This window comes from Acomys minous, assembly GCF_964271855.1.
Source record: "Acomys minous genome assembly, chromosome: 1".
NCBI lineage: Eukaryota > Metazoa > Chordata > Mammalia > Rodentia > Muridae > Acomys > Acomys minous.
In genome coordinates, this window is record NC_140483.1 from 44,058,438 (window position 1) to 44,082,948 (window position 24,511).

The window sequence follows — 24,511 nt, forward strand, 5'->3', positions numbered from 1 at the left end:
GTATTAAAAATTCAGTGGAAATTATATATGTATATTCAGTGTATATATGCATTTGTATATATATATATAAGTCTATATATATATGTAAGGGAGTGTATAATAAAAGCCATGGAATTAAAGGCAGTCCTGGTCAAAGCACTGGGTACTGGAGAGCTGAGCTGCAGTATTATGCTGCCACATTACAGCACTCCTATGCTAAGAATGAACAGCAGATTCCTGAAGCCAACCTTGTGAGTACAGGCTAAGGATTGTCTCTATTTCTTGTCTCTTATTAATGGCCTTTCCTACATAGTGAACATCAGAAGACCATTCTAACTTTAATCCCCAGTGAATTATTTGTCTCCTATTACTTCACTTTATCGTCTAAAATGAAAAGGACTGTTAGCACATAAAATAATAATAATAATTCTAAAAAACCCACAGGTATAATTTTTATGTTTCATCAACAAAATAACAATAAAGAAAAACCTGATTGCCTTTTTTTAGGAGCATAAAGCACACAAACAAAAAACAGTGACAGTCATTTAAAACAAGTATACTTGTTGTAATTATAGGACTCTTTTAAAGAAATAATCGCTGTGGATAGAAATATTTCTCTACACATTCTTTTAATAATACTTTATTAATAAATTATACTTTGAAAATACTTTATGACCGTATGTATAGTATAAAGTAGTGATATTTGTGTAGTTATCTGACAGATTTTTTATGAATAAATAAAATCTTTTATTTTGAAAGATATTTTCAAACAATAAATCTATGTTTTGGAATTAGTTGTTTTAGCATTATTGTGTCAACAACTAGCATGTAAATAAATACTAATTTCATGCAAAAAATCTGTATTGTCAAACTGATTATTAAACTGTACACTCATAAAATAATTAGCATGAAAATACTAGAAACCTAAGTTGTGAGTTTCAGGGCTATACATATTTCACTATTCCTGTATGAGATAGTAGTATTGTTCTCCTTTGGAAATATTACAACAGAAGAGCTAGGAAGATGATGATATTTGAGTGTGGGTTGTTAGTTACATATCTAGAATCATAGACATTAGACATAAATCAATGATTTGCATACAATGTAACTTTTAGAAAGAGATCACAAACAGTGAAGCACTACTTTATGCTCATGTTTATAATGTACTCACAAGACTTCTTAATATATAGAGCAATATATTAGTGCTCTGTTTCTTGTAGCTGTTTTTATTACTATTATTTCTAAAGATATTAATGATTATCTTTTAAAAATATAAGAATTACAGGCTTTAAAATTTAGAAAATTTCCTCTTCTCATGATTAAAATTTATGTGCCTCTCAATTTTTAGGACAGTCTAAAGTAAATAATTATACTAATAAATAAAATAAATCAAATAAATCCATTTCATGGGACACTAAAGGGATTTTAAAATTCTTCTTGCAATTTGGCTTAACAAATACAGATGTTGAAGGGACTATTTAAACCATAGAGGTGGCATATTATAAAACATCTCTAATTTTGTCAAATATTCACTGACTTTATACTAATCACTTAATTTATTAATGTATTCAGTTATCAATCAATATTACAAAATTTAAAAAATTACTTTAGTAATATAAAGGAGTTATGCAAACATCAGGCTGAAAGGGAAAAAAGTTAGAAGAGACTCTGATGAATGAAAACACAGAGTAAATTCCATTTTGTCAAATTAGCCCCACACTTAGTGCCTGTGTTTCTTAATCTTTCATAACACATTTAGTTGGGGTTCACGTAAAGGCATTTCAATTTAATTTAAAGTGGCTGAAACAATCTGATAGGGTTTTCTCTCCTAAATGAGTTGCTTGTGCAGAAGATGAAAAAGCCATTAGCTTTTTAGAAAAACACAGGTATGAGGAGTTGTCTCTTGAGATACATGGTGATTATTAATACAGAGGTTATGAAAATGGAGCATGACTTTCAGCCAACACGGAAACATGAATTCTGTTAAGTGCTGAATGACATTAAGAGTACTTGAGAGGCAAGTTTCTAGCAGGAGGTTCTTCATGATCACACAAAGAGAATAAAATATTATCTTTATAAAGAACACTGTTTAGGCTCTTACAAAAGAACATGTTGTTAAAGTAAGGGAAAACTTGTTGTCCAATAGACTCTTAGGAAATTTGATTTTGTTGAATTTGTTGAACTCTTGCTTTTTCAGTCATTCAAAAACCCCATTAGCCCGAATGTGATGGTGCACACTTTTCATCTCATACTCGGGATGCAGAGACAGGAGGTCAGTCTGGTCTACACAGCAAATTCTCAAGCAGCCAGGCTTGCAAAGCAGTAACTTTTCTCCAAACAACAACAAATGTCACCACCATCATCATGTTATGCTTTCGTTCTTCTTGAAATGAATTAAATGTTTCTCCTCTGTGTGGTGGCATAAATAATAGTAGTCTTGTAGAGTTTGGTGAAAATCCAACACCCAGGAAACACCACGTATTCTTAACCAGAGGACCTTTATTGATTTGTACAGCAAACTGAGTAGCCATGGATACTGCACACACTCAGGAGCTGATACTACGACCCCAAGGTTTTAAGCCCCCAAACCATAAACAACATATGTAAGACAGCATCACAAGGTAAAACCCTACAAGCAAGTGAGCCATCTAAGTTATTCTAAGAGGGGAAAATAGCAGGATAACTTCTTTTTTTTAAAACTTTTATTGAATGTCTATAATTTACACATCATGCACCAAAAACCCTCTCTTTCCTGCAGTAAAATAAAACAAACAGACAAACAAAAAATCTTGTCACAGAAGCTGTAGTGTATCACACAGTATAGCCTTTTGTCCACCTATGTTTACTTTCAAATGTTCATTGCCAAGAGTCATGAATCTGGTTGGAGGCCTACACTATTGTTAACGGATCCTTACTGCGACTGCTTTCAGATATCCCATTATTGCTGTGTGTCAAGGAGATTTTTAATGTTTGAATCTGCAGATCTGGTCCTTTCATATATTCTAGCAGGTCATACATAGAGTAGATGTTGGGGTGAGGTTCACTCAAAGCCCTGGATCAGAGCCACTACTTTGTCCTGAGGACAGAGCCCACTCTCTTGCTCCCATATCATCATGGCAGGGCCAGATCTCCTGCTCCTGTGTCTCAGGGCAAGGCTCTCTCTCCTGGTCTCATGTCATCAGGGCTTAGCTGGCTCAACCAGTCCATGTCAGCAGGACAGGGCTGGCTCACCCCCTCCCATGTACTCAGGGCAGGGCCGGGTCACCTGCTTCCATGACCTCAAGGGATGGTCCACTCTCTGGCTCCCTTGTCATTGTGTCCTCGGGGCAGGACCAGCTCTCCCACTCCCATGTCATCAGGGCTGGGTCAGATCACCTGCTCCTGTGACCTCAGGTCAGGGCTGGCTTTCCACCTCCCATGTCATAGGGTGGGGCCAGTTCTCCCATGTCAGTCTCCCCAAGGCAAGGCTGACTCACACACTCTCTTGTCCTCAGAGCAGGTCAAGCTCTTCATCTCCTGTCTCATCAAGGCAGGCAAAGCTCTCAGGCTCCCATGTTGCCAGGGATGGCTCACCTGCTCCTGCATCCTCAGGGTCAGTTCTCCTGTTCCCATTCAATTCACCAGATTGTTGCTGGCTGTTAAGGCCTGGATGGCCTCCTACTCCTATGGAATCTTGTGGGACATCTAGCAGATGGTAAGTAGAGGTCTCTCAAAGTCTTTGTTGAGTAGCTGGCAGAAACCATTGATGTTGGCCCAACTCAGCTTCTTGTCCCGGGTAACTTGTGGCTCTGTTGATTTGGCCTCCTGAGTCGCTGGTTTCATCACGTACTCCATCTGCCATGGGTCCCTGCCTCAGTGCTGTCCCTAGTATCCACCTCTGCATGATTGAGCTCAAGGCACTGAACATGGTCCCGGCCTATGAGAGGAGGTCTGTGAGGCCTGTGGTGTGGGTGGTGCAGTCCTTGACTCAAACAGCACCCCTCCCCCTCGAACATTATCTCCTCGGCGCTCTCTGCACTGGGTCACAATCTGAAAGGTGGCCTGAACATGGTCTCATAGTCCTGCAGTGGGAGGGCATGGACGATCCACATGACAGGATATCCTTCTTTCTGGGAAACACCAACAGTGTGTTTTGGAGCTGTCAGTATGGTCCTTTGGTGGCTGTAAAATCTCTGCTGTTCCGCGGATCAGACAGAGTGTGTGATTGACACCATCTTGGATGATCTTGGATTGGATATTTCTAATACATTGCGCTAAGCGTTTCCTCCCAATCAGGGCGCACTCCAGCGTGAACATTTCTGTGTAGCTCTGGAACACAACCATCCTCCTCAGAATGCATTGCGGTCCTTATCTTTTGAACACCCTGACCTACACCCTTCGCCTGCCCGCCTCTCAGAACCACTCCTGCAGCTGCAGGATGGCTTCTTAATAATAGGTTTATGAGTCCTGGTTTTTGTGGTTAGAAGACTGAAGGAATTAAATGGAAAAAAAGTTAAAAGAAACAGAAAACATTTTGCCTTGGGTTGACCTTAAACGACATTCAAGACTCAGTCAATGAGTGGCTGCAGTAAGATGGCAGTGTTCATGCCATGATTCATCCCTTTAGAATGTACACTCTTAGGTTGATTATCTTTTTGCTTCAAGTTAGAAAAGTCCCAATTTCTTAAACCCGCTGTAGCCTCTTTGCACGTTCAGGTTTCAAACTATGCACATGGCCATTGCTCAAAACTGCTTTGTCTGGCAATTCCCCTCATGAATGTCATCTTTCTTAGACCAATTCATCTTTTCCCAAGGCCAGCCACTGCCATTAGCTTCTATGGCTATATATTACCTGATTCAATCAATTATAGTATAATTTTAAGTGATGAACCTCGCTTATGTATCCTTAAATCTACTTACAAATACCTGTTCTGTGAACTGATGATATTTATTTTTTTAAATTATAATTTCATGATCCCCCATTTTTCCTCTTTCCATATGTTTCCATATAGCTTCTTGCTTTCTCTCAAAATTATGTCCTCTTTATTTCATTGCATGATGTCTCACACACACACACACACACACACACACACACACACACACACACACACAAACTAAGACAGAGTTCCTTGTGTAGCCTTGGCTGTCCTAGACTTGTTTTTTAGACCAGGCTGTCCTCAAACTCACAGCGATCCACCTGCCTCTGCCTACACACATATATTTTTAAATATATACAACCAGCCACTGGGCAAAATGTCCTCATTTCTGCAACAGGCAGAACTCTGCCTAAAAATGGGCAGGCTTGGATGTCAAACTCTGACAAGACAAGGTGAGCAAGTCCTCAATATTTCTTGCCTCACAATTATGTCCATGAGATTTATTTGGCCAGAAGGCTGAAGATGATGTTCCAACATTATAGAGAACTTTGGGTGACTGTTCCAGTAACAAACTGACTCTGTCATTTTTCCATTTTGGAGCTGCTGACCTGCACTTCCGATTCATTCAGGTATTTAAGTTTTATTCCTTCTTGAGTCTGTGATGGAGTTGAAGACAAGATAATTTAGTCTTACAATTAAGCTTAGTTGTTTAGGGCTTAAGATATTTTTAGGTCTAGATAGATGTTTTAAGTTGATAATGACAAGATATGATAGATATTGATTTACATTCAGAATTTTAGCCTCAAAGAGATAAGAAAGCTGTTTTCTTCAAGGTTGCCAAATACATATAGACAAATCACTATGAATGTAACATTTTTATAATTCCTGATTGGAGGTTATTCTTTCTTTGTATAGTTTTTTATGTAGAGTAATATAAATGTATATGTAAAAAATATAATATAAAAGGGAAAAAGATATAGTATTGAATAAAAGAATATTTTATTAAAATGCATAGGCAATCTTAGTCTATATAATATGAATTTTATATATTTTTGTGCTGATGACAACATTGATAATTTTAACTTTAAATAATCTCGGACAACTGGCTGAGAAATTTAAGGAGATAGAAAACACAGAAGGTAACAGTGCATTATTTCTTCATTTTTTATGTTTCCATGAATCAATCACTCTGGCTCTGTGTCTCAGAGTCTGTGTCTGTCTGTCTGTCTGTCATTTTGTCTCTCTACTCTTGGTATTTGAATATCATTAAAGGGCATTTGCAAATGCCTGAACCTCTTAAATCCACACAGGTGTTTGAATGCCAAGGATGGAAAGGTTTTGGTAAGGCCAACAATGCTTTCCTAATCGAACTAGTCAAAATTTGGAGTTCTCCACTGGTTGTTCATAATGCAAGAAATATTATGTCCAGGAAAATCTTCCTATGTGTTCATTTAATGGAAAATTCAAACCTTTGTTGGGGAGTGGTTCCTCTAGCATATAAGATGGAGAAGCATATGATACATATGTGTTTTCAAGTTGAATTTTTTATAAAAGCGTTTTCATACACAGGATAAAGGCATCATTACTAAAAATAAATTGGAAACACCAGGTTTTCTGAAATGTGCCATGATACAGCAGAGGATATGAAGTTCAAACTAATTTGTACTGACCATATTAAATTTCATACAATATGTCTCCCGTGATATATAACCAAATTCATCTTGCAATTCACAGAACAAGAGGCAAAGCCAATAGCACAGGTTTCACTGAGGCAGCCCTTTGTTAACCAGGAACATAAATAAGTACACTTTATATTCAGATATAAGCAAATTTCACGCCTGGAATATAAGGAGTAAAAATAATGGATTACGAATTTTGCAATTCTTCATGGTATTTTCATTTTTTTAATTCACTTAAAGTGAAATCTAAGTTCTGCCTGCAAGCTCTTTGTCTTTTTAGCAATATTTACTTTTGAGCTTCTGCGCTGAATCTCTTATTACATTATAATGTTAAGTCTTAGAATTTCCATGAGCTCCTTTTATCTTGCCTTCTGGTTACTTTACAAGACAAGGACTCTGGGGCTCTATCCACTTTAAGCACCATCAATATGAACCTGATTCACTGAAGAGGGCTACAGAGGAACTCACCATTTCAGTGGTATCCTTTAACTGCTAGTGTCACAGTTTTCAAAGTTGACAGTTATTCTCTCTCTCTCTCTCTCTCTCTCTCTCTCTTTCTCTCTCTCTCCCTGTGTGTGTGTGTGTGTGTGTGTGCATGCGCATGCGTCTTTCTCTATTGATTCTGTTAGTAGTAGCTACTCTTTCTAGAATGTTCCTTAGCTCCTGACTTCCCAAAGAAATTAACATCAGACAAAGCAATTGCACCAGCTGGCATCCATTCACCATTATAACTGGCATAGATGCTGGGTTCTTTAGGAACAGTACCATAGTTTGAAATCTTCAGAGTGTTTATAACCAATAGAGTTTAAGCCACCTCACACTGAGAAATGACAGAGCATACAGGCAGAAGAGACAGAGGAAGGCATCTCATAAATTGTGGTGTGGAGTGATGCTATCATTCGTTTTGAGCTCATGAAAAATATCTGTTTGTGGGAAATGGGGATAAAAAGAAAAAATACCGCTTTATATTAGGATGGGAATATGTCTGTGTTGAGAGAGAGAGAGAGAGAGAGAGAGAGAGAGAGAGGGAGAGAGAGAGAGAGGATAGTTTTTGCATTTTCTGCAGCTGAAGAGTTATAGAAAAATATGTAGAGTAAATGCATTTTTATTATTGAAATTGTTTGGGCAATAGGTGAGCTAGATGTGGATTTTTACACATGAAAATTCCAGCACTGGATTTGGGGTGGGGCAGGAGAACCCAGACCTTAAGAGCAACTGGAGCAATTTAGAAAGATCCTATCTCAAAACAGAGCAGAAACAACAGCAAAGATTTAGTAATCTATGATATTGAAATTATCCAAGTATTCCCAACCTTAATTTAGATCTAACAATGGTATAAGTACTGCATGCTTCTTGTCTTTACTTCCCAAGTGACTGGAAGATTCTCTCAACCTCATAGGTATTTGTTTTTACCTAAACCAGCACTGTAGAATAACAAACATACCTTTATCAATAGTAAAAGATTGGGTATAATAAATCTGTTTAGTAAATGCAATAAGCAATAATGAAGCTTTTAAAATGTTGTCTCACCAGGGTTCTATGATGTTGAACTTTGTGTGGTTGTAACACAACAGTGCTATCTCTGCCCGGAGTTGTTAGTTGGAATGCTATTGGTGTTTTCACTGCTCTGTACAGTAAAGAGAAAGTGCAGAAGATAAATGAGAAATAAGTTTAAACACCAGTTGTCTGTGGCATTTGATCAATAACTAACACTCTTAAGGTAGAAAACTCAACTTTGTAAAGCAGGCATTCTGACAAGATTGCAAACAGCTTCTGAAATTATGTAGTTTTTGATACATTAGGGATATAATTAATACCAAGTGAAGGTTTACTACTCCAAAAAGCCACTTCAGAATAACAACAAAATTATATCTATTACATTTCAGGGGGGTAGGTGAATGTGAGGAAGCCTATTAGTACATTATGATTTATGGCAGCAACTGTCGGTAACATTTTACCTGTCTTTATTCATGGCAGACAGTATTGGCAGTGTGATTTAATCTATACAACTAGATGAAATCCCAAGCTTTATGTGACTTTAATAGTCACAGAATCAGTCTGAGATAAAAATTTGTAGTAAAAATTATTTTTTTCCTAATAATTTCTGTCTCCTCTCCCATTTTTACTACTTCAATAATTGCATATCTCCTTTTAAATAATATACTGCATGATAGTCAATTTAAAATATTTTGGATTGTAAAACTATGTTGTTGGTTTTAATCAGTGATTAATATAACAGATTCAGAGATGATCAATGATGCTGTAATATTGTTTTAATTGTCTAAATAGTCAAGAGATTTTTTTTTTTTACCTAGAAATCTTAGGTTCAGTTCTCAGCACCTGTCATTTAGGTACATGCATGTATGCACAAACACTTTAGTAAAAAGTAAGTAAAATCCTTTAATAAACTAAAAGTGTAGCAGTAAAAATGGAAAATATATAAGGGTTTTGTGGGAAAATATTGATGGTATACCTGGAAAAATAACACGATGATATGATTCTAGTCATTAGGAATAAACAATATATAACATACGTCACTTCTTATAGCTAGCAGCTGGCTGGCTGGCTGCAGTACCTCAAGTGTCTGGATTACAGGTCGAAGTGCTTTCTCAATGTTCTGTACACTAATTAACTGACCATAGTGATATTTTAAGGAGATTCTTGTATTTTTGTGTCACTTTCCACTTAAATAATTCATTGGAGTATAACCTAACTCTTATCCTGAATGAATTCTTTTCATTGGCTTCTGATCTTTAAATTTGTGGGAGTTTGTCTTGGGTTTTCTGGTTTTTTGTCTTCTTCTAGAAAAACTGATTTAGAGACATCAGAATGAGGCAGGGTTTGTACTGCAACAATGTAGGTAATTTTTATGGCACAATTTATAATGTTTCTTCTGAAATTAATTTTATATTTACAATTCCATCATTTTATTTCCACTCAGTTTTCCAGCTCTTTTATCCGACTACTTTTATGTCAGTTTGAGGGCCATATGTCAGTTTGAGGGCCATTTAACAATGCCAAAGTAGTATATCCAAAATGTGGATATTTTTTTGCTCTCCTCCTATTTGTACCTTTCTCTGTCATTTTGAAAAGCAGTGGTTGCATTTTATATCCAATTAATCCAGCTGTAAATTCTCTACCAAGTCTCAAATAATACACTGTGTATGTCTCTGTGTGTGTGTGTGTGTCACTCTGTGTGTTTGTGTTTGTGTGTGTGTGCGTGTTTGAACACAAAATCATCAAGAATCTAGGTTTTCGATAATGTAAGACCTAAATAAAATGATGACAAAAAAGACTGGATGTGGCACGAAAACAAGGATTAACAGGCAAGTTGAAAAAGCAATGCACTGAAATGACTACTTTTTAAAGGAAAAATTATTCAATATTAATATTAACAAGAGTTTCATTACCATAAATTTTACAATGTAGGTGTGCAGAGTAATACAGTTTGTAATGATTTTAAAGTGGAATGAATACCAATGAGCTTCATAACAAAACATCACAGTAAATGAAACAGATAACCACATGTGGTTGACATTATTTACTTTCACAGGTTTTTGTCTTAGTGATAAAGATTATTGGTAGCCTAAGTTAAGGAAATCCAAATCTGAACACCCTGCGAAACATGGTCATACACATGAGCTACAACATCTTACGTTTGGTAAGGCTAGAGAGAAGGAAGTCTTAATTATATCTACCTGAGAAAGTTTGTTAATTTTCATTTGCTTCTTAGAGACAAGCTCCCATTTATTCAGCTCAGCCTACCCTCAAATACCCACAATTCTCCTGCATTAGGCTCTCAAATTCTGGAATTACATGTGTGTGCCACCACAACTGGAAAATTGATGAACTTTAATAATAGCTATTGACAGCTTCTACATTTCAAGTGAAATGCACTTGCAGTATTGCTGATACAAACATCAATATCTGAGGAGCTGAGCACATTGGCTCCCTCTGGTACCAGATTTGCAATGTGTAATTGATTTCTAAGGTGCCACCTTTTGGCTGCCTCCTATTTATTTCCAGAAGACAGTACACATTGACTTTATACTCATATCAACTGTATTCTTAAATAATTAGGGAAAGTGATGTCTCATCCTTTCACCTGATTCAAGATTTCTTGTATAAGATACCACAGATACGTACTAGAAAATCTCTGTGGGATCTAGCCTGCTTATTTGTCTATGTTTCTGTTCTTTCTTTCTTTCTTTCTTTCTTTCTTTCTTTCTATCTATCTTTCTTTCTTTTCCTTTTCACCTTTTCTTTTTGTCCTTATACCATAAGACAAGTAATGAAACAAACATTTAAGAACTCATTTTTTGATTCCAACATGGAGGTGATGAAGACATGTGGTGTCTGAACTGCAGAGAAGAGATGACAGGCCTTACAGGGAGCCACAGACTGCGGGGGGTGGAGATCACTGGGTGAGAGAGATCCACACAGTGTGGAATATGGGCGGTTCAGACTTCTGGTCATCCAGCAGCCCACAGAGGACAGCAGCCCAGTCCCTAGAGCCTGGACCAGTCCCTGCCTGCAAGCTGCCAGCTGTGGCCTTGCTCGGCAGTTAGAACTCGGTATATGGGATGGAAATCATCCTGGCAGTGAACCTTTAGAGCTCCTACTTAGGGAAATCTTGGAGAAACAGGTGGATCTGTCCTCAAATACCCCCGCACTCCAGCCCCATGACAGTCTACAGAAAGCCCAAATGCCACACTGGGGCCCAGAATGCCGTGGAAATGTAATCCAGCAACAGAGGCACTGTCTGAGCTGGACCGGGCAGGAGCCTAGGTGCCTGCTCCAAGGGACTCTCCTGGCACAGTAGATAACAATGGACCCAGCCTAGACATCTTCCACAGCCTAGAAGGGACTCACATACTTTCAGAAGAGGCTGTGCAGGCAGGAGGGGATAGGGCAGAAATCTAGCCAAACAACAACAATCAGAAAGCAGTATCTGCTCTCTCCCTGGCAGGCAGAGCCTAGGCCTGACTATCTGGTTGGAGCAATCAGAAACCAAAACAAATACCAGAAGCCAGCAGGGATTCAAGAACTCTTGGGTAATCTGAGCCGAGGACACAAAACCCTGGAGCACAAGGGCAAGGTATTCAAACCCCAGCCAAAGACAGGATAACTGGCTCTATGTACACTATCTCAAACAGATACTGGAGCTGCAGAACACCAGCACCTACCTCGGCTGACCCAGTGGGGAGCCCAGGGTGTGGACCAAATTCTTCAGGACTTGAAACCAGGTAACCTGTCTGTTCCAGGGAAAAGTTCCCTGATCACCACAACAAAAGCCCTAGATGCATAATTATTCACCAACAAGCTGATCTCAACAACCAGTGAAGGAGCCAGAAGTTGCCTCCCAACACCAGAGACAGCAAGATGACGGTAGCCCAGTGAAAAACATAAGCAACAAAACCCAAAAGTATGGCATCTCCAAATCCTAGCTATCCCAAAAAAGCAACCTGGAGAACTCAAAAAAAAATTGAAATACAAGAAAATGACCTAAAATACTTAGCAATGAAGATGATACTGTAGGAAATGAATAAAATCCACAAATATTACAGGGGAACATAGCCAAACAGGTGGGAGACATCAAAGAGGCCCATAGAGTGGCACTGGAAGTATTCATGAAAATACAATCAAAAGAAGGAAATCAATAAAACACTTCAAGATCCGAAGATGAAAATGGAAACAATGATAAAGGCACAGACAATAGAAAAACAGGAATGAGAGACCTTAGAGAAGAAAGCAAGCAACACAGAGGCCAGCTTCTCTCACAGAATCCAAGAGATCGAGGAATGGATCTTTGGACTAGAAAATACAATCTTATATCTTGAAGCAACCATCAAGGAAAATGCTAAATCTGAAAAATTCCTGGCACAAAACATTGAAGAAATTAATGACACCATGAAAAGATGAAACTCGAGGATAATAGGCATTGAGGAAAGAGAATACCCTCGATTCCAAGGCCCAGAAAGTATTTTCAACAAAGTTATAGAAGAAAATTTTCCAATTTAAAGAAGAGGATGTTTATAAACATAAAAGAGGCCTACAGAACACCAAATAGAATAGACCAGAAAAGAAAAACTTCTCATAACATAATAATCAAAACACAAACTATACAGAACAAAGAAAAAATATTCAAAAGAGTAAGGGAAAGGGGCCAAATAACATTTAATGGCAAACCAATCAGAATTATACCTGACTTCTCAGCAGAGACCATAAAAGCAAGAAGGGACTGGAAAGAGGTCCTGCAAACCTTAAGAAACCACAGATGCAGGCCAGACTACTATACACAGAGTACTCAGAGAAACTATCAATAACCATTAACAAAGAAAACAAGATATTCTATGATAATACAAATTAACAGATAAAACAGTACTTATCCACAACTCTGGCTTTACAGAAGTTACTAGAAGGAAAACTCCATCCCAAAGGGACAAGCTACAATCAAAATTACAAGGGAAATAGATAACTACACCATCATAAAATCACAATACAGGCTCTCTACTGTAACCAACATCAATATCAAGGGACTTAACAGTCACTGGTTGTTAACATCTCTCAAAATCCATTGTCTCAATTCTCCAATAAAAAGACACAAACTAACTGAATGAATGCATAAGCAATATCCAACATTCTTCTACATTCAAGGAACACATCTCAACCACAAGGATAGACATTACCTCAGGGTAAAAGTCTGGAAAAAGATATTCCAAACAAACAGTCACAAAAAGCAAGCTGGTATAGCCATCTTAATGTACAATAAAATAGACTTGCAACAAAAACTAATCAAAAAGGATGAAGAAGAACACTTCATCCTTTATCAAAGGTAAAGTCAATCAAGATGATATCACAATTCTGAACATCTATGCTCCCAATACAAGGGACCCTCATTTGTAAAAGAACTATTAACAAAGCTTAAACAACACACCGATCCTCACACAGTAATAGTTGGAGACTCAATACTGCACTATCCCCAATGGATAGGTCATTGAAACAAAAACTAAACTGAGAAACACTGACAATAACCAACAACATGAGTAAAAAGGATCTAACAGATATTTACATAACTTTTCACCCAAACACAATGGATTATACCTTCTTCTCAGAACCCTGTGGAACCTTCTCCAAAATTGATCATATAGTAGGTCACAAAAGAAGCCCCAATAGATTCAAGGAGATTGAAATAATACTTGGTACCCTGTGAGATCACCATGGTCTAAATCTGGACTTCAACAACAACAGAAATATCAAAAAGCTTACGCACACATGGAAACCAAACAATTCTCTAGATAACGACACCTGGGTCAAGGACGAAATAAAGAAAGGAATTAGGGACTTCCTGAAAGTCCATGAAAGTAAAGGAAAAACATGCCCACATTTGAGGGACACATTGAAAGAAGTGCTAAGAGGAAATTTCATAGCATTAGGTGCTTTTATAAAGAAGTTGGAAACATCCCATGTGAGCAACTTAATGACACGTCTGGAAGCCCTAGGGAAAAAAGAAGCAGAAACACCCAAGAGGAGTAGTCATTTGGAAATAATCAAATTCAGGGATGAAATCAATAAATTAGAATCAAAGAGAACAATTAAAAGAATCAACAAAACCAGGAGCTAGTTCTTTGAGAAATTAAAAAAGTTAGACAAACCATTAGCAAAAGTAACTGAAAAGCAGAGAGACAGTATCCAAACCAGAACACTCTTTCATTGCTGATGGGAGTAAAACCACTTTGGAAATCAATCTAATGCTTTCTCGGAAAACTGGGAATAGGGCTATCTCAAGACCCAGGTATTCCACTTCTTGGAATATACCCAGAAGATGTTCCACCACACAACAAGGACATATGCTCAACCATGTTCATTGTAGCCTTATTCCTAATAGCCAGAACCTGGATACAACCTAAATGCCCCTCAGTTGAAGAATGGATAAAGAAACTGTGGTATATTTACACTACTCTGCTATTAAAAAACAAGGAAATCCTGAAATTTGTGGGCACATGGATGGAACTAGAAATGATCATACTGAGTGAGTTAATCCATATGAGAAAGACTCACATGGTATATACTCACTTACAATTAGACACTAGCCCAACAGGGATATCCCTTTAAAGTCTTTACTTACCAGGAGATTGGAATAGATGCAGGGACCTCCTTTTGGGACTCTAAGTGAGAGAAGTATGGGAGAATGGGGAAATAGAATGATCCAGAGGGTCCTAGAAACCTGAAAGAAGACCATCATGATGGGCAGATTTGGACCCAGGCAGGTCTGCTCAATCTTCTACACCAACCAAGGACAATACATGCAATAAATATTGAACCCCTACTCAGATCTAGTCAAAGGATAGGACAGTATCCACAGTTGTGTGGAGAGCAGGGACTGACTCTGATATCAATTCTGTTGTTCCATATTTGATCACTTCCCCTTGGTGGGGAGGCCTGGTAGCATTCAGAGAAAGAATAGGAAGGCTACCATGATGAGATTTGAGAGACTGTGACCATATTGTGGTGGAGGAGGTCCCTTTCTTTCACAGACCTATGTGAGGGGAATAAGGTGTAAGAGGGAGGGAAGAGGGAACAGGAGGAGACAAGCAAGTTGATAACAATTGAGACGTAATCTTAATAAATTAATTTTTTAAGAGAGAGAATTCATTTTCTACTTATCCATGGATGTAAATGGTAATTTTATGAGAATTATAGACTTCAGACTACATTTAATCATGAATTTCAGTAAAATCCTTTATTCAAAATAATTTTAGAATGCCTTCAATATTACAAATCTATTTCCTTCCTGAAATTATTGCACAAAATATTTATTCAAAACTTTTTTCATGAGGAATACAAAATTTCTCCATGAACTTTATGAAACCAAATAATTTCTATCTAAGTGGATGTGTTCATGTATATGCCAGTCCATTTTTGGTAACTCAAATATACAGACTATTTAGAAATATGTAAAAGAAAAGTCATAATACAGATTATTTTAATAAGGCCTTCTCTAAACCTTCAGAATGTATGTCTTTTGAGTGTTTTGTTTTATACACCTTTAAATTTTTGTTATTTCTTAGAATACTTTGGCCTGTTTACAACCTTTTTTAAATTTATTTTTTATTAAATATTTTTTATTTTTTACATATACATTATATTATTACACATATATACAGCAAGAAGACCCATGACACAATCAGAAATTATATAAATGTTACATTCTTAGTGTTTGATTATTTGTATTTGGCATCATTGCCAAATTGTCCTTTTCTGGAAAAAATTTGGCATGGTAAAGTTTTCATTTGATTAATCTGCCTCAACCCCTGTAAGTTCTCATAGAATTAATACCTCATATCAAATGAGGTTTACAACATTTCTAGATAAGAGAGTTGTTTCTTCTTATTGCCTACCTAGTATACCCTGGCAGTTTCTCCTCCTGTACCTACACATGACAACACTTAGCTTGAGATTTCTCTGCCTCATCAATGAGCTCCCCATATGTGACTTCAACCAATTATAATGGAAAAATCTGAGTTTTTATGACTCCATTGTGGAAACATTGAAATATTATCAGTCACTAAAGAAAACAATGTCACAACAATGTATTACATTTATACTTTATTAATTTCATTAGTAAACTGGCAATTATTTTAAATATATAAGATTCAACACAGAATTTTCTTCAAATCATGTCATATTATACAAAGCAATCCAGCCCTAGAGAGTCTGGCATCTGCAAGATGTCATAGAACAAATGTACATGATGCTGTATTATGAGATGCATTTATAAAAATACAGGTGCAACAATCAGCTATTCAATATCAAATGCCCACACGTGAAAATATATATAGAAGTAGGATTATATAGAATGAACAAGTTGTATTTATGTATTTAGGATACATGTGTGTAAACATATATGTACCTAACAATAATTAATGAAAAAAAGAAGCCAGGAATTTAAAAGAGAGCCCAGAGGCCTATGTGAGAGGATTTGGACAAAAGAAAGGAGAAAAGGATATGATGCTATATTATAATCTAAAAATAAAAACAAAAATCATTATTTCATATTTTAATAAATTAGCTTTTCCTGGGGATGATGAGGCAAACTTGTGAAGTAGCTATACAAATGACCATGAAAATGACGAAGTTACTGGAAGGAAAATTCCAACCCAAAGTTGTTTTGTTTGTTTGTTTGTTTGTTTTAATGGGGAAAATGGACTTAATGTGGGACTCCAAAGCATTTTGGACAAGTATTATTTTATGGAGTTATAGCTTTTATCTCATATTGTAAATTCCTTACAACATTTGTATGTGCTTAACCTGTTGAATTGGCCCATGATGAGAGGTAAACATTTCTTTCTTTCTTTCTTTCTTTCTTTCTTTCTTTCTTTCTTTCTTTCTTTCTTTCTCTTTTTTGCTTTTAAAATCTTAAGATTTTTAAATTTAAAAGGTTTTTACATATACATTTATATGATTACACACATATACAATAAAGGATCCACAGCAAGAAGAACCACAAAACAATCAGGAATTATATAAGTGTTACATTTATAGGGTTTTGGGTGTCTCTGCCATCTTCTAATCTGGGAAGCTGCTAACCTGCATTTCCTATTCACTCAGGGAATTAATTTTATTCCTTCTTAAGTTTCTGATGGGGTTGAAGACCAGATAGTTTAGTTTTACAGTGAAGCTTAGGTCATTTAGGGGTTAAGATGTTTTTAGGTCTAGACAGATGTTTCAAGTTGATAATGGTAAGATATGACAGATATTGATTTATGTTCAGAATTTTAGAAGCACCAAGACAGAAAATATGTTTTCTTCAAGGCTGTGAATGTAACATTTATATAATTCCTGATCGTGTCATGGGTCTTCCTGCTATAGGTAGTTTATTCTATATATGTATAGAAATAAAATTATTATGTAAAAAAATAAAATAAAAAACCCAGAAATAATAGTTTCAACCTGAAGGAGAAAGTAGAGAAAGTCACTCTCCCAATGCTGCACATTCCAATACCTTTAATCACCGGCCATCATCATAATAAAAATTATTAGTTGCCTTTACAGATTGTGTTATCGTTTCCTGGTTATGTGTGTTTTATTCATGCTCTTTTACATATCTTTCAATGGACTTCTTTTCCTTATATTGGTATGTAGTAATTATATGTAATACTGTATTCCAGTCTGATATTTCTACAGATTTATATAATATGTAGATACATTCTGAACCAGTTCTCTATCGTAACTGAGAGTTCTTATTACTTAATATTTTGGTTTTTTTTCAAGTTTTTTATGATTATTTTTTTGCCCTTAAATCACTCAATTTTGAAATATTTTTTTCTGGCAAAAATAACAAAATTTCTTATTTACTATTTCCTTGTCCTCATATATCATCTATAACTAAAAACCATCAAAATTCCCATAAATCATTACTTAAACATTTAATTTATTCCTGTTCAACTCTGTTAGTTTCATGAAGCAAATTAAAGTTATAATGTAGCAAATCAGTGAAAATATAAAAGCCTCCCTAAAAACATGGCAATGCAACACACCCCTATTTATTTAATATACTATTTAATTGAATGCAATGATTAGTGCCTATCATAGCATGTAAATGTCGGATGTTTTATGGGGAAGCCATAAATATTACAGCCGTTTTAATGGACTGGGTCAATGATGTTAGAAATAAATCACCATATTGGATGTCACTTGGAGAAAAAAACTTTGTAACAAAATCCATGTGTGTTAGAGCACTACTATTTCTGTAATATTGACACATTTTTGTTGATATTTCTTACACATTTTTTATGTTTATAGATTGAAATCAGAACAAAACTTGCTATGATTTCTTTTTGCTCAACAAAATAAAGTCTACCTGAAATAAAAATGTAGAAAACACTTTTTAGTTATAAACTGCTGAAATTTGTGAAGGCATGATCTGTGTCCTTTTGCAATCTTAAAGTAAAATATATAAATTAAAATTTCAATAATTACAAATGATAGAAAAATGTTGTGGCTTCTCTGATCCAGTTCCTCTTTCTTGATGTGTTTCTGGTCCATAGAGGGAGGGAATTTAGGCTACCTGATGAGACCTGATAGTCTGTGGGCAGTCAGTGAGGGAGGAGGGCCCTGTGTTAGAGGTCTATGGGAGGGCAATAACGCAGAAGAGGGACAGAGGGTGGTAAAGGGAAGATAAGAGGGAAGGGATAACAATCAGGATGTAATGATGAATAAATTATAATAAATAAAATATAAAATATAAAATATTTTTACACCATAAGAACACAAGATAGAAAAAAATAATATGTAGTAGAGTCAATGACTAAAATAGTCCAACATGAAGAATAGTTTTAGTTTTCCATTATTCTAAAAAGACATTATTTTTATCCTATCATTCATATTCATTCTTACCTGAGAAATAATTTCGATTGTTGAATAAGATAAATTCCATTCCAGCTGTTATCGATGAAATAGCCAAAATATATTCATAATATTACTATTCATTATTATAAGTGCTGTGAACTCATTCAACTAGTAAAGTAATATTCCATCCAATAAAAATATGTGACATTTTCCAACTGACATAATAAAGTATTGAAATGACATTTTAAATATTTTATGAGAAAGTCAAAAAACTGATATGTGGTAGTCAATAATGTGAGAAACCATATATGTCACAATAAAGGTCTGTGATCAAAAAGTTAGAAATGTTTAGTTATAACTATGCATACAACAAAATTAGATTTGCACTATGGCAGAATCCACATGGACTCTGTTAATATAAAGCCAGGAAAGAAAATTAGAATCAGGAAGATAATGAAGAAAGCATTTGATGCAATTCATGTGGCTGATGATGGAGACAAGGACAATGATCAGAGAGTATATGACAGCGTAAGGTTTTGGTAAGCCTATGCACTGCGAAAGTTGAAGCATTTTCCAGAATGAAATTATCACTACCTCCTAATCATAACTACGAAGAAGTAATAGTGTTAGTTATATTTGTTTTCTCTTCTTCTTCTTTGAATGTTTTCTTCAGTTCACTGATACAGAGTTATACGGTGTTCGCTTTGTCCATGGTACCATAAGTAAAACCAGAAGGTCTATTGAATTTTTAGTCACTGTTTAGTATTGATGGAAACCCACAATTAATTGGACATGCTTGACCCTGGAAGAGATAAATTATGTCAGATTGTTGATAAGAAGAGGTGTCAATAGTAATCAAGATACTTGGGGGAGAGGGGTCAGTGAAAGGAACACTGATAGTATCTAATTTTACAGGCTAGCGCTAAAAGAAATGATTTTAATCAGTTTTTCAGTTAAAATTGTTTCTAGCAGGACATGTTTGATATTTTGTTGGAAAGCAAATTTTTTAAAATATATATAAACAAATACCTTTTCTGAAGAAAGATCAGGTTCCTTTCTGCCTGGCAATATGAAGATCTTAGGAATTGAATTTTCAGTAACTCATCTTATAAGGGGGTCTGATTTATTGCAAGTCTGAGCTAGAGCACGTGTACTGTCTCTGAGCTAGAGCACGTGCAGTCTCTCTGAGCTTCTTGGCAGTCTTTCGTGAAAATTGTTGTTGAATACATAACCAATTTTCCCAGGTTGCCACGCCTTCTGCCCCTAAGGAGTCCACTTAGAGGTGTTCTCAATAGGATCAACACACACAAACGCTGATGCTTTATAAGAATGTCTGTCTTAGGGAAGTGTTTTCTTCTTAACAGAGCCATCTGGGTGTTTCATATTCAAGAGAACAGTTACCTCTCCTAAAGGGGCAATTTCTAGTATTATATAAGCCTTTTGTTTGCATATTTACTAGAAGCTTTGTGAATTGGAGGCTTTGAATACTGATATATTTTTGTATTTGTTTATCAGTTTAAGAAAGATTATTTTGAAAATTGTTAAGAACTACACTGGGGATCCAGGCAAAATGACTAACTTTCGTGTCTCCAAGCTTGCTTTTCTGTGGCTAGTTTTGAGGCTGTCAAAATGGATGTGACCAAATGAGTGGTTCTTGACCTTTTCAGTCGAGTTTTACTGCCTTATTTTCGTAAACACCTCTTAGCATCCCACCTGAGCTAAGAAGAGCAATAGTCACTCTAATGTGGGGTGTCTGGGTTGCCACTTCAGTGGCCTTGCCCCAGTGAAAGTTTGTGTTAGATATATCAGGAATATTATTAGGAAGAAGGAGCAAGGAAAGGAAATAGTATCTTATTTAATTTTCATTCCTTACTTAGTGATCAATTACAATTAAGTGAGTAACTAGAGGCAATATTTTGTAATAACTATGGCTTGGAAAAGATCTCTCCACAAGTTTTTTGTTTGTTTTTTTCATCTAGAATGTTAAATCTCTTTCACTGTACAGGAAGAAAGGAATTTTGATGACTGAGTCCCAAGTGAATTATGGTCCATTGAAAGAAAACTATCTATAGTGTTGCTTAATTCAGGGAGAACCACCCAACTTTAAACTTCCTTACCTTAATGAGATACAAAGTGTTAAAGGCAAAACCCACACTCACCCCCCCAAAAGTAACCTACCTGGGCCATTTTCTCAACCCAGGAACAAAATAGCTGACTCCCAAGCCACACATAGGCTATCTATTGGTAAGGTTGGGCTGGTAAATATTAAACCACCCTTAGGTCTGTGTCTGGAATGTACAGATTCTGCTGGACTTGGAATACAGATTTCAGAATGACAGCCAACATTCTTTATTCAGTTAATAGATGACTCAAAAAAATCTTTTGAATAGATACCTCAGATTAATGGGATCACTCAATCCTAAACTTTGGATCTAAGGAGGCGCCAACACATGGCATAGCAAAAGCAACATGTTTTTCTTGGTACGTGGCAGGAAAAGAGGGAATCACCATGGATGTATTGTCTCAATGGTTAAGTCCAGAGCCAAGACTAGTGTCATATGTAACCCCAAAATTTGACGGGGCTGCTAAGAGTGGCATTGATGTTTAAAAACAGTAACAGTAACAGTTCTCCTTATGAAATAAGCTAATAAAATCATATAAGGTCAACATGTGAAGGTATGAATAGCCCACCAAATAAGGGCAATCTTAAAATTTTTCAGGAAATTTCACATTTCAGTAAGCAAATGAGCAAACAGGATAACAACAACAACAACAACAACAACAACAACAAAAAGAAAAAACAAAAAAGAAACTAATTTCCATACCATTCTCCTAAGCACGCCCAACTGTGGTCTGTAATGGATATAAAATTTTACTTGTAGTAATAGACACCTATGCAGTTTGGGTTGGTAGTCTTTCTACCAAAACAGAAAGAATCATTTCTATCTGAATATGAGAGATTGTCATTGATTTTCAGGTACGGAATTTTGTGAATGGATGGGCAATTATCCGGATAATGTACAACCTGGTCATTGGCTCTTTACCAGGTGAGGAGTTGAACATCTGGACAGTACTAGACATGCACAGCAGAAGAGAGTCCCACAGAAGTGATAAGATAAAGGTGGTATAGGACACTTTGATCTTACATTCTAATAATCATTGTGAGCTAAAAGAACAGTTAATATGTTAATGTCGATACAACAGAATAAGTCACCATCATATCTGTGAGGGTTGCATTTGTGTGCACTTTTGTGTTTTATCCAGAGTTATCCAGAATCCCTCCAAGGTACAAAAATATTCTTAAGTTATTCAATGTAGGTCTACTAAGTACTCCCTAGTCATCATTTTTGTCTGTTGCCTTCAATCTTTTTAGTCACTTGTCTCATGTGTGGATTTATTAAATTTAAAACAAGTCCTTTCTTGAGTCTTTATGTAGAATTTCTCAATTAATGAAGGCACTCTCAAGTTGCATGCTATAAATGTCCCTTGTCTCCTTTCTGTGCTTTTGTTCTTTCTACCCTTTCGGTCCTGACTATAAAAGATAGAGAAACCCTAGTCCATAAATTGGTTAAATCACTTTGATGTGAGGGTCCATCTATATTGCATTCTCCTTATATTGGTTGTTGACTGAAAAGTTAAATATTGTCCAATATGGGCCCTTTATACATGAGTTTTAGGGCAAGTATACTTACATTTACAGAAGGCTTTTTGAAGCCTTCCATAAGACATACATCATTTTCATCATTTTCTGAAGTGATCTCTGATTTTTCCCATGGGTGTCCCATCACAAGGTGGAGAAAACAGTACTTAATTAACCTATGTGCGAGGGGATGACTTCTAGATACCATTAAAGGTCATTTGCTGGAGGCTAGGATCTACTCAGCATAGGATGAGATACTTTTAGGAATTCCATATGCTCAGTGAAGTTCCTTAGTAAAGGGTTGGGTCTATGATCTTCCCTGAGGGCTATGTGATGCTACTTACAAAATCTTGGCTTACCAGATCAGGTGGAGTGAGACCCCCATTAAGGAAAGGTGTTATAGTCTTCAGCTTGTAAGATGGATACTGGTATTGAACCAGAACATGACTGGCAGTGAACTTAGTAATATTTCTTACTTGACGTTTTAAAATATGTATGAGGCAGGGTGCAAGCGTTGAAACAAAACAGCATGATCAGATAACTAATACAAGGTAGGGATCGCTACTGAATCCACTTAACTGCTTAGTGGGCTGACCTATCAAAGGCAAGTTTGTACAAAAAAAATTAAAGTATCAACAATGATCACAAACAGTATGATACATCAATATAAGTAAATCATTTTTCTAATAGTATGCAAGTCTTCACATGTGTGGCTGTTAATAGGTCTAGCTCTTCTGTTTTGGAGCAGCACACCACAAGAGAGTTTTCCTGTTGCTGGAGGAATCAAAGGCTGCTGGCTATGGATGCCTTGCATTTAGATTAAGCTTGTCTTGGAGGTCCCCAGTTAGGGGTGTCTGGCCTGTGGCTGCTGTTGTAGTCTGAGCAGATACAAAGGGAAAGGCAGGTCTCTGCCTGGCTCATGGTAGTTTCCTCTTCCCGTAGAAAAGGCCTGTGAAGTAATCACAAGGGATGCAGATCCTTGACAGTTGGATATCTATGTAGTAAGTTATTTAAGAAAAGGAGGTAATGCACAGGTTAACCCAGGGACCCTCTGATTGGCAACGCATTGTGCAGCTCTGGAAGAAAGGGGAGGGGGCAGGGTCTAATAAAGGGTAGCTGTTTGATTAAAAAGAAAGGGGAGGATATCCTGGGAGTCCAGATGGGTGTCATTTCTCCTGGCTGGAGTTATCACAGGAGTATTTGTGGGTGCTGCAGAAAGCAAGGGGTTGGTGATAGAAGAGATCAGTCCTGGTCTGACATTTTTTGAGTGGGCAATCACCTGTGTCGTAGTTAGGAAAGCAGGAAGAAGGGGTGGGAATCATACCTGCTTAAAGTATCCCTAAACTGACCTAGGGATAGTGGAGGGGGAGGGAGCTTGTAGAGGGTGTCCAGGAGTCCCATGGTCATCTGTTATCCTCCTGTCACCAGTACTGTGAATGCTGTGGGTGGGGTGGGCAATCTATGGGAAGGGCCTAGTTAGGGTGGACAATGTTGCCACAGAGAATGTATCAGTTGAGTGTTATCTTTCACTGCCCTTCAATTTGTACTGCGGCTGGGCAGTATTCCAATAATAGATATTTCTTTTCTTAAAATTGCCTGCATCAAACTTTGCAGATAATAATGAATATACCCAAGAAGTTAGTACGATATCATGGAATGGGGTTTTCCCATGATGTCTTGACCTGTGATGGAGGGGAGAAAATAGACAACCATTGATTTGATTTTGTGACAAAGCACATCCCTGAGACAAAGAATAGGATTAAGCTGAGAAGTCCGTGGATACCATCTATTGAACTTTCTGTAGATTCTACACATCTCCAGCCCCAAATGAGCTTCAACACTACTTTTGAGTATAATTTCTTCATGAGTTATGTTTTACATCCAGTGGGATATTTCTAGTAGTTATAATTGGAGATTCAGATACATTCTAAATATGATTTTGGAAAAATATTTGGCACCTATTCTGAATAACTGGCTGTATGAGACTTAGAAGAATCATAACTTTA